At 39.6% G+C, this 12,852-nt stretch overlaps 1 long non-coding RNA gene across 1 annotated transcript; it reads right to left on the bottom strand.

Moving 5' to 3' along the window:
- Window positions 1-9,221: 9,221 nt before the first annotated feature.
- LOC138752699 (uncharacterized) lies at window positions 9,222-12,593 on the bottom strand. The gene is made up of 3 exons (XR_011350849.1): window positions 12,376-12,593; window positions 11,881-11,965; window positions 9,222-9,751 (listed from the first exon to the last, which is right to left on the bottom strand). It is a non-coding gene; the product is annotated as an uncharacterized lncRNA (long non-coding RNA).
- Between the last annotated feature and the right edge of the window lie 259 nt (window positions 12,594-12,852).

Below are 12,852 nucleotides of genomic sequence, written 5' to 3'. Positions count from 1 at the left end.
CATAAACATAGGCATTGAAACAACAGTAAGAGAATGGAAAGTATGTCAGTCAATGCAACCAAAAATGCCACAAGCCAAAGCTAACCCAAGGAAATGGCCATCCACACCCTGACATCGGATTCATGTCAACTTCGCTGGACCATTCATGGGGGAGACTTTCCTAATAGCTGTGGACATACACACCAAATGGCCAGTAGTTTCAAAGATGAAAAATACCAAAGCAGATCCCATGATTGACTGTCTACAAGCCATCTTTGCCACTTACGGATTGCCTCATGAATTAGTTACGGACAATGGGCGTCAATTTACATCAGAACATTTTTAAAATTTATGCGCGACAACAATATCAGACATATTTTGTCTGCACCCTATCACCCAAGTACCAATGCAGAGGCAGAAGGTTTTGTACAAACATTCAAAAAAGCAATGAAAACCATGAAACTTCTAAATACCTCCTGGACACACAAATTTGCAGATTTCCTATTGGGATACAGAAACATGCCGCATTCTACCACAAAACGCACCCCAGCAGAACTACTGTTGGCAGCAACCTGTGGACCAGGCTGTCCACAGTTTATCCAGATCTGGGTCTCCGATTGCAAAAGACAGCATCGCCACAGACCTCACCTAGAAACAATGGAAGTGGGCGAGAGAGTTCTGGTACAAGATTATAGAAAATATAAAGACTCATGGGAGGTAGGAGTATTCTTACAAAAATTGAGCCTCTGCTCATACTCTGTTCTAGTGAGGGACAGACTGTGGAAGCGGCACATTGACCAATTATGAACATTGACTGACACTAGGGTCCATGAACTGCCTCATGAACTGGAGGAGGTGGAATCGGACCAGCTGTGGCCTGCCCCGACTACCCCACTCCTCAGACCGAGTGAGGGGGGGGGGTGAAGAGAAGACGGGCAGTCGACACCAAAGATCAGCGAATGCGGGCAGTCACCACCTACTCGACTGCCAACCTGACTATCTACAGGTCCCAAGCAAAGACCGGCACAGCAAATCATGCGAAGGTGGTCCAAAAGAGAAATAAGACCACCTGAACACTTTAAGGACTATGTGCCCTTATTATTATTAAATACTTTCCCTTTTATGATTATAATTACTCATGAGATGTATTCTAATTCTCACTTGTAGTCCTGGACCCGATGTAATCTTATTAGTTCGAAGGGGCCCAGTCAGCATTTACTGCATGGGGAGGGGATAAGTGTTGGGTATAAGCCCACCCTCTACTGGACATCATGACGCCCACATCATGATATATATAAACCCTGTGGTCAGTAGCCATGTTAGTCTAATAGAAGTAAAGGATGAGAAAGCATCACCTCTCCGAGTCTTAATTGTGTGAGTGCATACACAACAGAATGAATAATCTCTTGCCCTGGAGTGTACCCAGGCCTTCGATAAGGTCCCGCATAAACGACTGGCTTCCAAAATCAAGGCTCATGGGATTGGGGGCAAAGTATTGATGTGGATTGAGAACTGGCTGGCAGGTAGAAGACAGAGAGTTGGGATAAATGGCTCGTTTTCTGAGTGGCAGGCGGTGACCAGTGGGGTGCCACAGGGATCTGTACTTGGACCCCAGCTGTTCACAATTTACATTAATGATCTGGATGAGGGGATTGGATGTAATATCTCCAAATTTGCAGATGACACTAAGCTAGGAGGGGTTGTGTGCACGGAAGAGGGGGTCAGGAAGCTCCAGTGTGATTTGGATAAATTGAGAGACTGGGCAGATACATGGCAAATGCACTGCAATGTGGGTAAATGTGAGGTTATCCACTTTGGTAATACAAACCGGAAGGCAGATTACTATTTGAATGGCAATAGATTAAGAGATGGGGAAGTGCAGAGAGACCTAGGGGTACTTGTACATCAGTCTCTGAAGGCGAGCATGCACGTACAGCAGGCGGTTAAAAAGGCAAATGGTATGTTGGCCTTCATATCAAGAGGATTTGAGTATAGGAACAAGGATACCTTACTGCAGCTGTACAGGGCCTTGGTGAGACCACACCTGGAGTATTGTGTGCAGTTTTGGTCACCTTATCTAAGGAAGGATGTTCTTGCAATGGAGGGAGTGCAGAGGCGATTCACCAGGCTGATACCTGGAATGGCAGGAATGACTTATGAGGAAAGATTGCGTAAATTGGGATTGTACTCGCTGGAGCTTAGAAGACTGAGAGGGGATCTCATAGAGACATAAAATTCTGGCAGGACTGAATGGATGCAGATGGGATGTTTCCAATGATGGGAAAATCCAGAACCCGGGTCCATGGTTTGAGGATAATAGGCAAACCATTTAGGACCGAGATGAGGAGGAATTTCTTTACCCAGAGGGTGGTGAATCTGTGGAATTCATTGCCACAGAGGGCAGTAGAGGCAGGTTCATTAAATATATTTAAGAGGGAATTAGATCTATTTCTTCAGTATAAGGGTATTAAAGGTTACGGAGAGAAGGCGAGGACGGGGGTACTGAACTTTAAGATCAGCCATGATCACGTTGAATGGCGGAGCAGGCTCGAAGGGTTGAATGACCTACTCCTGCTCCTATCTTCTATGTTTACCTGTCTCCATATATCTATTCAATTTAAATCCTTCATAAAAGATAAAGTAACTTTCGCAGCTTTTGGTTTTGTCATGGTCTTCGCTGATTTATCAAGGATGGAGTCCAAGCAGAAATCAAAGTCTCTCCATATCAATATATTTTGTCTCCCATCCACTGTCTTTAAGACATTCTGCATAAAGGATTCATCATCAAAATTTGGAGTATAAATATTTAGGATCATCCAGGATTCTGTGTATATCTGACAATGTGCCATTACAAATCTTCCACTGAATCAATGGATGTGTTCTCAACCAACACCAGTATACTCTTATTAATTAAAATTGCTACCCTTCTTGCTTTGGAATTGAAGGAAGACAAAATAACTTGCCCCATCCAGTCCCTTCTTAATTTATTATGTTCCAATTTTGTAAGGTGCATTTCCTACAAGAAAACTATGTCGGCCTTTAATTTTTTTAAAGTGTGCCAAGAATCTCTTTCTTTTTATGGGTATGTTTAAACCATATAAATTATAAACTATAATGTTTTACTCATATTCATACATATCCAGCTCAGCCATATGACCCTTCATAAAATACAGTCCCTGTACCAAAAACCCCAGAAGCCCACGGTGCTGTCTAAAAGAAAGCCTCTCCCCATAACTTTGGCACCATTTTGTAAAAACTCCCCTTCTCCGACACCATTAGATTGATGTACCCACCCTGCTACTATTTTACTAAGTATGCATCCTCTCCTTATATATTTCAATATCACTTTAATTAACCAATAAAAGATTATTCAAAATATAACTCTCTTTTGACTTTTACCCAGATATTTAACTTCACAGTTCAGTTTGTCCTCTTCTTATTGTTCTTTCTAAAGTCCATTCTGAGGTCCCCTTTATAATCCTTCCATATATCTCTTCACCTTCTTTGGAGAATTTACAGAATTTTCAAAGTCCCTCTGACACATATTGCATGTTCCGTGTTCACAATTGTCACTTGACACTATCACATTCCTCTCTCTGCTTAACCAAATTCACACTAAGGTCTTTCCACCTTCCAACTCAACTGAATCATTATTTTCTCTGACATATTCAACCACTGCTCTTAGTGTTGCCTCCAGATCCCGATAACTCAAAAATTGTACCAGAACCAGTTGTGGTCTTTGGTCCTCTGGTCTTCTGAATCCGAGAGTCCAGTGGGCTTTCTCAATAAGCAAGTTTTCTTTGAATCTTCCTGTTCCCAACACTTGTGGAATCCATTCCTTAAAGAACCCCACTGGATCATTTCCTTCAGTCCCTTCTTTTAGCCTGATAATACAGACATTATTCCTTCTGCTGAAATTCTCCATATGATCAATTTTGACCAGCAGCATTTGTTTGCCCAGTTTCCATACTGTTGCATTTTCTTCCATGGCCTTCAATTTTTCTGGAGCCATTGTCAGTTCATTTTTGATCTGGTCACCTCAAGTGGTCCAATTTTTGAGCACTGTTACCATCACTGATGTTTTGTATGACATTTCTTTCAGCACATTTTCTACCTTAGAAAATCATCCACTCAATGTCTCTAATGTTTCCAGCAACTTTTGCAGATTGGGTTTCGACCCTCCCCCCCACCCCTATCCCTGTCTATTTGAGTCTGCGCCGACATCACGGCAGCACCATCTTCACCACTCCCTTGTGGACTTTCTATTGACGATCTTGGGGACTTCTGAACTTTTTTCAGTTTTTTGGGTCTTAAATTTCTTACCCATCATTTTCTATTTTTAGTACATAAAATCTTCAATTTGGTAACTCTGAATCATCTTTTTAATCAATTTTCACAGAGAGCTCTTCTAACTCCATAATAGGAATATTTTTGATGAGTGCATAAAGCTCAATTCGATTTATAACTCCATCCCAGGACATGATGCACACTTTCCACTACACATCTGTAGAGGTTCATCAAAGTTTCTGATGTCATATCAAACCTCCACAACACCTGAGGAAATAGAGATGCTGATGTGCTTTCTTCACATTGACATTAGTATGTTGGATCCCGGAAAGTTCCTCCAAGATAGTGACTCCCAGGAATTTAAATGTTCTCACCCTCTCCATCTTTGATCCCCCAATTATTTTTTCCTTCCTAAAGTCCACAATCAGCTCCTTGGTTTTGATGACATTGAGTGAGAGGTTTAGGGTCTCCCTTCTGTATGCTGACTCATCGCCCCATTTTATATACTACTGCAAAATTTGTCGTTGGTGTTATTGCCGTACCAAGCCCCACAATCATGAGTGTAAAGTAAGTAGAGAAGGGGCTAAGAATGCAGACCTGTGATGCTCTGGTGCTGATGGAGATTGTGGAGAAGATGTTCTTGCCAATCTGCACTGATTGTGGTCTAGAGGCGAGTAAATCCAGAATCCAATGACACAGTGGGATATTAAGGCCCAAGTCCTGGGGTTTGCTGATCAGTTTTGAGAGAGGATGGTGTTAAGTGCCGAAATATAGACAATAAAGAACATCCTGATCTATGCATCTTTGCTGTTCAGGTGCTCCAGGGTTTGTGTAGAGCCAATGAGATGGCATCTGCTTTAAACCTGCTGATCCACAGTTTTAAATTTGTAATCAAACAATTCACATGAGATTAAAATGCACATTCCAGGTTTTAGTCAAAATTATTTGTATACATTTTGGTTTGACTGTGTAGAAATTACAACACTTTTTATATGTATATTAAAGTAGTCAAGCTTAGAACTTTATTGCATATCCTTGCATGCAATGACTGCTTGAAGTCGGGGAATTCATAGATATCACCAGGTGTTGAGTATCTTCTCTGGTGATGCTCTGCCAAGACTCTACTGCAGCCATCTTCAATTGCTGTTTGTTTCGGGGCTTGTTCCCTTAGATTTTCTCTCCAGCTTATGGAAAGCATGCTCTATTAGATTTAAATCAGCTTTGAAAAACTCCTTTGTTGCTTCAGCAGTATGTTTGGGATCATTGCCTTGCTGTAGTATGAAGCACCATCCTATGAGTTTGGAAACTTTTAGAACCATAGAAACATAGAGCATTATATGCCCACGGTCCATCTAGTCTGTACCAAACCATTTTTTTTTGCCTAGTCACTCTGCTCTCCACCTGTCCTTAGCTATCCATACCTCTCTCATCCATGTATCTGTCCAAATTCTTCTTAAAGTTAAAACTAAGTCCGCCTTCACCACTTCACCTGGCAGCTCACTCCACACTCTCACTACTCTCTGTGTGAAGAGTTTCCCCCTCATATTCCCCCTAAACTCTTCCTATTTCACTTTTAACCCATGTCCTCTGGTTTGTATCTCACCTAACTTCAATGGAAAAAAGCTAATCTACATTTACTCTGTCTATCTCCCTCATAATTTCAAATACCTCCATCAAATATCTCCTCATTCTCCAGGGAGTAAGGTCCCAACCTGCTTAATCTTTCTCTGTAACTCAGATCCTGAAGTCCAGGAATCATCATAGTAAATCTTATCTGCACTCTTTCTAACTTATTGATATCTTTCCTGTAGTTAAGTGACCAAAACTGCGCAAAATACTCCAAATTTGGGCTCGCCAAAGTCTTATACAACTTTACAATAACATCCCAACTCCATGCATACAGCCTCAATAGATGAGCCCTCAGGTCTGTCCTTCCTGAGCACAGCTATGATATTTTCCTGATGAACAATGCCACTCCTCCATTTCATCCTCTCCCCCTCACCCCCCATTCTATCGTGTCTGAAGCAACAGAAGCCCAGAACATTGAGCTGCCAGTCCTGCCCCTCCTGCAATCATGTTTTATTAATAGCCATAATGTCATAATTCCACATGCTAATCCACGCTCGAAGCTTGTCTGCCTTTCCTACAATACTCCTTACATTGAAATAAATGCACCTGAGAACATTTTCACCTGTTGACTTCTAACAGTACATGCAATTTTGATATAATCTTTTCCTTCCTCCACTCCTCTATCTGCTCTGGCACTCTGGTTCCCATACCCCTGCAAATCTAGTTTAAACCCACCAGAACAGCACTAGCAAAGCTTCCCACAAGGATATTAGACCCCTCCAGTGCAGGTGCAAACTGTCCCGTTGAAATAGGTCCCAAATTCCTTGGAGGAGAACCAAATGATCCAGAATCCTGAAGCCTTCCTTCCTACAGCATGTCTTTAGCCACATGTTAAACTGCTTTATCCCCCTATTTCAAACCTCACTAGCTTAGCATATGGCACAGAAAGCAATCTGAAGATCAGAACCTTAGAGGTCCTATCCTTCAACCTGATGCTTAACTCCCTGAACTCACCTTGCAGGGCCTCCTCACCCTTCCTATCCACATCACTGCTCCTTACATGGATCATGACATCTGACTGCTCACCCTCCTTTTTGAGAATGCCGTGAACTTGATCTGAGATATCTCGGACCCTGGAACCAGTGAGGCAACATACCATCCAGGATATTTGATCCTTCCTACAGCACCTCTTATCTATTCCCCAGAATTTGAATAAATAAGATGTTTCTATACACCTCAGAATTCATTTTGCTACTGCCATCAGCACTTGCATCTCAATGAAGATAAGTGCGCCAGTGCTGGTTGCAGCTAAACATGCCTACGCCATAACACCTCCACCATCATGTTTCACAGATGAGATGGTATGCTTTGGATTTTGGGCAGTTCCTTTACATCTCTACACCAATACAGATTAATCCTTGTCTCATCTGTCCACAAGACATTTTATCCAGAATACTGCAGGCTCTTTTAAATACTTCTTGGCAAACTGTCATCAACACATCCTGTTTATGTGGCTCAATAGTGGTTTGCATCTTCCAGTGTAGCCTCTGTATTTCTGTTCATGAAGTCTTCTGCAGGCAGTAGTCACATCTACCCCTTGAGGAGCATTTCTGATCTGTGTAACAGTCATTTGGAGATTTTTCTTCATTATGATGAGAATTCTTCTGTCAACAACAGTGGAGGTCTTCCTTGGTCTACCAGTCCTTTTTTGATTACTGAGTTTACCAGTACACTCTTTCTTCTTAATGATGTTCCAAACTGTTGATTTTAGTAATCCTAAAGTTTGGGCAATGTATCTCATTCCTTTATTCTTGTTTTTCAGCCTCGTAATGGCTTCTTTGACTTTCATTGGCACAACTTTGGTCCTCATGTTGAAAAATGGCAACTACAGACTCCAAAGTTGATCAAAAGCTTAGAAGCAAGCCTAACTCTCTTATACCTGCACCAATGAAGCAATTAAACCTACTGAAATACTCACAAAGACCTGTGAAGCCAAATGTCCCAAACATTATGGTGTTCTGAAATGGGGGGACTGTGTATAAAAAGTGCTGCTTTTTCTACATGGTCAAAACAAAATGTATACAAGTAACATTGAATGAAGTCTGGAATGTGCAGATTAATCATGTGAATTAATCATCATTACATTACAAATTTTAAACTGTGGAGCACAGGGGCAAATAAAGTGTCTTTGTCCCAAATATTATAGAGGGCACTGTATGTCACTGCTCAGATGGGAGTTGATATGCTTCAACACCAGCCTCTCAAAACACTTCCCCACCATGGATGTGAGTGCCACTGGTCAGAAGTAATTTAGGCAGGTTACCACACTCTTCTCTGGTATCGGTCCAATTGAGGCCTGTTTGAAACCGGTACCATGCCCTATCAGAGTGACATGTTGAAAATATTCGTGAATACATTGGCCAGTTGGTCAGCAAAGGTTTTTAGTTGATATTGATAATATCAATAAGAAAGGTAAAGGTAAAGGTTCCATTATTGTCAGATAATACTACATTTAGAATGTAACATACATGAAATTCTTTAACTTTGTCTACCATAAGGAAGACAGGGAGTCCCACTTTGTCCAGTGCCCCTCACAAAAATGAGGCCCCAGCGAGGAATGAACTCATGACCCCTGGTTTACAAGACCAGTCCTCCAACGAGTTATTGAAGGCAGAAGGAAAACTCTCTCCTTGCTGAAATCAGGTGGAGCATAAAGGAAGAAGTTTGTAATTCTGGCCAGCTCTGGGTTATTTGGTAGAATCCAGTGATCTGTGATCTGTGCAATGTCAAAGATATCTGACCAGTTGCTCAGGAGAGGTTTCGACTTCTTGACCGCGTTCTCTGTCTGGACCAAATGCTTTCATTGGATTTACTCTCCTGAAGGCAGCCCACATGTCATCTTTAGATATTGACAGTAGAGAATCATCTCATCAGGGGATGTGGTGAGAAAAAAAAAGGCTAGAGTATCGTGCAGAGAGATACTCAGCTCCTGACACCCTAAAGTCTTTCGATCACCCACAAATTTAATTCAGGAAATTGATGGAATGAACTCTATTTGTCTCAATTAGTGGAGCTCAAAATTAATTAAAATTCTCACACCACATCGAACAAAGCACCTCATCCAAAATCCAAAGCATTTATTCCCAACACCACAGGTTGCATTAATTAAATGCACTACAGATACTTGACCAGGTTATTATAATGGTGCCCTTCATGTTTCATATCATTCTCACTTGGAAACACATGGACAATCTTTCAATGTTAATGAGATTCTCTGTGCAGAAACAGTGTGGAAATACCTTTGCCAGAAATACTGCTGTGGTTTAAGAAGCTTACTACCAAATCCCAAAGGCATTTTGCATTTAACAATAAATGTTGGTCTTGCGAGAGACACCCAACTCTGACAAATGAATAAAAGATGTAAAATATTTTTTTTTAAATGCTCAGCTTGAGGAGACAAGTATACAAGAAAACTAGCTCATCAAACAAATCAAATGAAATGTAACTAACTAAAGGGAGAAAAATAGGGAGACAATTTGTTGAGCGAGTCAGATAAACTGGCTGATTCATACAACAGATAAAATTAATAAAACCATATAATTTAACTGGACTCTTTCAAATTGTGCATAATTTCCTCAGTGAGGATATAGCATTAATACAGAACAACCACTTGATTCCAGTGATTATAACATATACCTACATTTCTACAACCTTCAGTAAAATTGCTCCATCTCACTCCTTTCACCATTTCTCAACCCTTCTGAAGATCACTTCATTTACCTCATTCACTCTCAGAAGATTACAACATCCGAGGCTTGCTTATCATCCCCATAATGTGCGTTGAAAGTAAAGAAGCGCCTCCTCCACTCCATCAATAATTCATTTGCACATGCAGTGAGACTTCACCACAAGATACCTGCAAAATTTAGTCAAAAATCTCATTTGTTAATCCGTGACATATGGAGGTTAGTGAATAAGTTGCAATGAGGAAATTAAAATAAGAAAATATTGCAATTTCTAGGCCCAGATAACAAGCACACATTTTGGAATCCTAAAGGAATTAAGTGGAAATTAGTGATGTTTGTGGTGTTTGGAGTTCGAGTACAAGATTAACATCTCAGGATTGTTGTACTGTAGTTGAGGATTGAGGTAGGAGCAACCATAGCAATTAAGAGTTCAATTAGCTCAGTGGAGAAGGGAACAGGTTTTGAGACATTTAAATCATGTAATTAGTGGAGATTTAAAGATTGCAAATATCAAAGGAAGCAGTCCGCATGAATTGAGTTGTAAAGTTATTTCACTGGGATGCACTATGGGGCAAAGTAAATTTTTTGAACATGGACAATTCAGGTCATGTTCTGCATGAAACAGGAAAAACACTTGTTTATGATGCTTCATTTGTGCGAGCAACCAGCTCATATTCACTATCATGAATCACACATTGACTGCTGTGCAAGGTAAGGATGGTCACAAGCAATTAAAAGCTTCTTATGTTGTTTTGTAGCTGGTTTCAATGACAACTGCTAGAACTTCCCCTAAAGTCATTTCGTAAGCAGATTTTATTGTTTTTTAAACATAATAACTGAGTAATAAAAGGAGACATTTTAGAAGATAAACAAAATTATGTCAAAGTGGTAAGTTCCAAGAAACAACAGAAAAGGAATTTGGAGAAGTTTATGAATTAAGTTTAGATCTTAACACTTGAATCACATTGTTCAGGATTGTCCTGGATTGACAGAGGGTAAAGATTTAATGGCATCGCTGAGGGATTCAGAAGAGGAGGATGGGACACTGTCAGGTAATACCAAGGAGCTAAAAGCAGGAGGAGTGACAAGAAGGAAGTCCGGCAAGAAAATATACACAAATATGTAAAAGTATAAAGTCAAGATTTAAATTTGGATAAGAGAGGGGGAAGAATGGGGGGAAAAAAAGAGAGAGCTTTGTTATATGTATAGGAAAATAGTGTTCTCTTGGGGGGCTGGGGGGAGAATAATGGTCACTGCGAAATTGGTTGATGCAAACCAAATGGAAAGGGGAGTTATGGTTGCCATCAAGGAACAAGGAGCAATCCAAGGAGGGGAGGTTCATTTGGGGTTAAAGGGTTATTGCTTGTGGGGATTGTTGGGGTATTTCATGTCTTAAGTGCATTGTCATATATTGAGATTAAAAAGGAAAACTTAAAAAACAGTAATGGAAAAAAGGGATGGAGGTGGTGAAGAGGCGGAAAAGAAGTGAAAATAAAGATATAAAATGGCCACCTTGGACTATATGACTATGAACATTAACGGAATATATAACCAAGTTCAAGTGTATCCCATTGGGGGGAAAAAACATAAAATTTAAAAGAAAAAGTTTCAATGTTCAAAAAAACCTGGGATCCATATATGGGGAAAAAAAGAGAAAATGTCACTGTGAATATTTAAAGAGATGCATCTGTAAATATATTGGTTGATATGGTTCATAGTGCGATAAATAAAGAATTACAAAAAAAAGGAGCTAAAAGCAAATAGTCTTAGTATGACAAAACGAAAATGCTGGAGGAATTCAGCAGGTCTTGCAGCATCCATTCCTCCAACAATTTTGTTTTTTTACTACAACCACAACGCCTGCAGACTTTCATGCTTCACTCTAGTCTTAGTATGATATCAACTTGTGCATTAAAGCACAAGTGTCACATAAAATTCCAGTTATGCAATATCTAGCAGATTCTGGAGAACAGAGTCTTTGGCAGAGACTGCAAACAAAGCCAACAGTTTTCCCAATATTTAAATGAAGGAAAATTATCCTCTCTCCACTTTTTGTAATTGTTCTTTCTTATCAATCTTGTGCTTCTGATAATATTCATTACAATACTGTGGTTACCATATCCATGAAATTTTTTTGGATTACAGACAAAATCGAGGCCTTAAAAGTGGAACCCATCATTATTCAGGAACAGCCTATACTGGTTGAACAGTTTTATCAATAAAGTATATACTGAACCCATGAATAAGTGACAGAAAAAAATTATTTTGATGGTATATAAAAATAACTCTTTCTACTTACCATTGTCAAGAATTCTTCTGTAAAGTTCAGAAATTCTACTCCTTTTGTGCCATTAGTGAGTATTATTGAATTGAAAATAGGTCACCTGTGCTGAATGAAAAGCTTAATTTAACTTTTTTGAATTTGTAAAATAAATGCAGCACCATAAAATAAAAGATTATGAACATTTTTCATATTTTGTTGCAAAAGTAACAATTATAATAGGTTGCATAGGAGAATATATTTGTGAGAATTAATATTAATATTTTGTTTTAAAATTCAATTTGGTTTGGAATATTACATTTCCTAGTTGTGCCTTGTCCAAAAGTGAATTTGTAAGCCATCCAACTGTGCCTTAATACCACTGGTAGCTAAAATTCATCGATCAAAGATTTAAAATTATTATTCAAGTATACTTATGAAAAAAAATATTGACCACCTTTCATGCACCCACCAGCAGATAAAGTTTTCATTCTATCCTAAAATTTGTGTTAAGATGTACTTAAAACAAGATACCTCCTGTGGAATAGACAGAAAATTCTGTGGAGAAAGCAATCTGCTGGATTTCTCAAAGTTTGTGCCATTTGATCAGCATCATTTCAGAGACTTGGGCACTTTCCATTTTCAGCAATGAGACTTGATCTGCCATTTCCAGCAGTTAATATATAAAGTGAGGTATCCAATTTCACCTTCATATCACTCAGTGTTTCCAGGCCCACACTTTCCTATGAAGCTCTCACTAAAAAAAAATAAGATCATCAGATTATGAAATGGCTCAAAAATAAGATAACTGCAATCTAAAAAGAAAAGTAACATTAACAGGTGTGTTTTTTGCCTTCATGCTCAAACTAGAAGAATGGATTGCATTGCAAAGTGCTCCAAGAATTAAGAGCAATGTTGCCAGTGGCAGACAATTAAAGGGTGTTAAGGTACACACGTAATATCTCTCAAGACACTGAGCAGACTGATCAAGTGAATAAGCTACTGGTTTTA

This window comes from Narcine bancroftii, chromosome 2 (assembly GCF_036971445.1).
Source record: "Narcine bancroftii isolate sNarBan1 chromosome 2, sNarBan1.hap1, whole genome shotgun sequence".
Classification (NCBI taxonomy): Eukaryota; Metazoa; Chordata; class Chondrichthyes; order Torpediniformes; family Narcinidae; genus Narcine; species Narcine bancroftii.
This window is presented reverse-complemented; position numbering and strand designations above follow the sequence as displayed.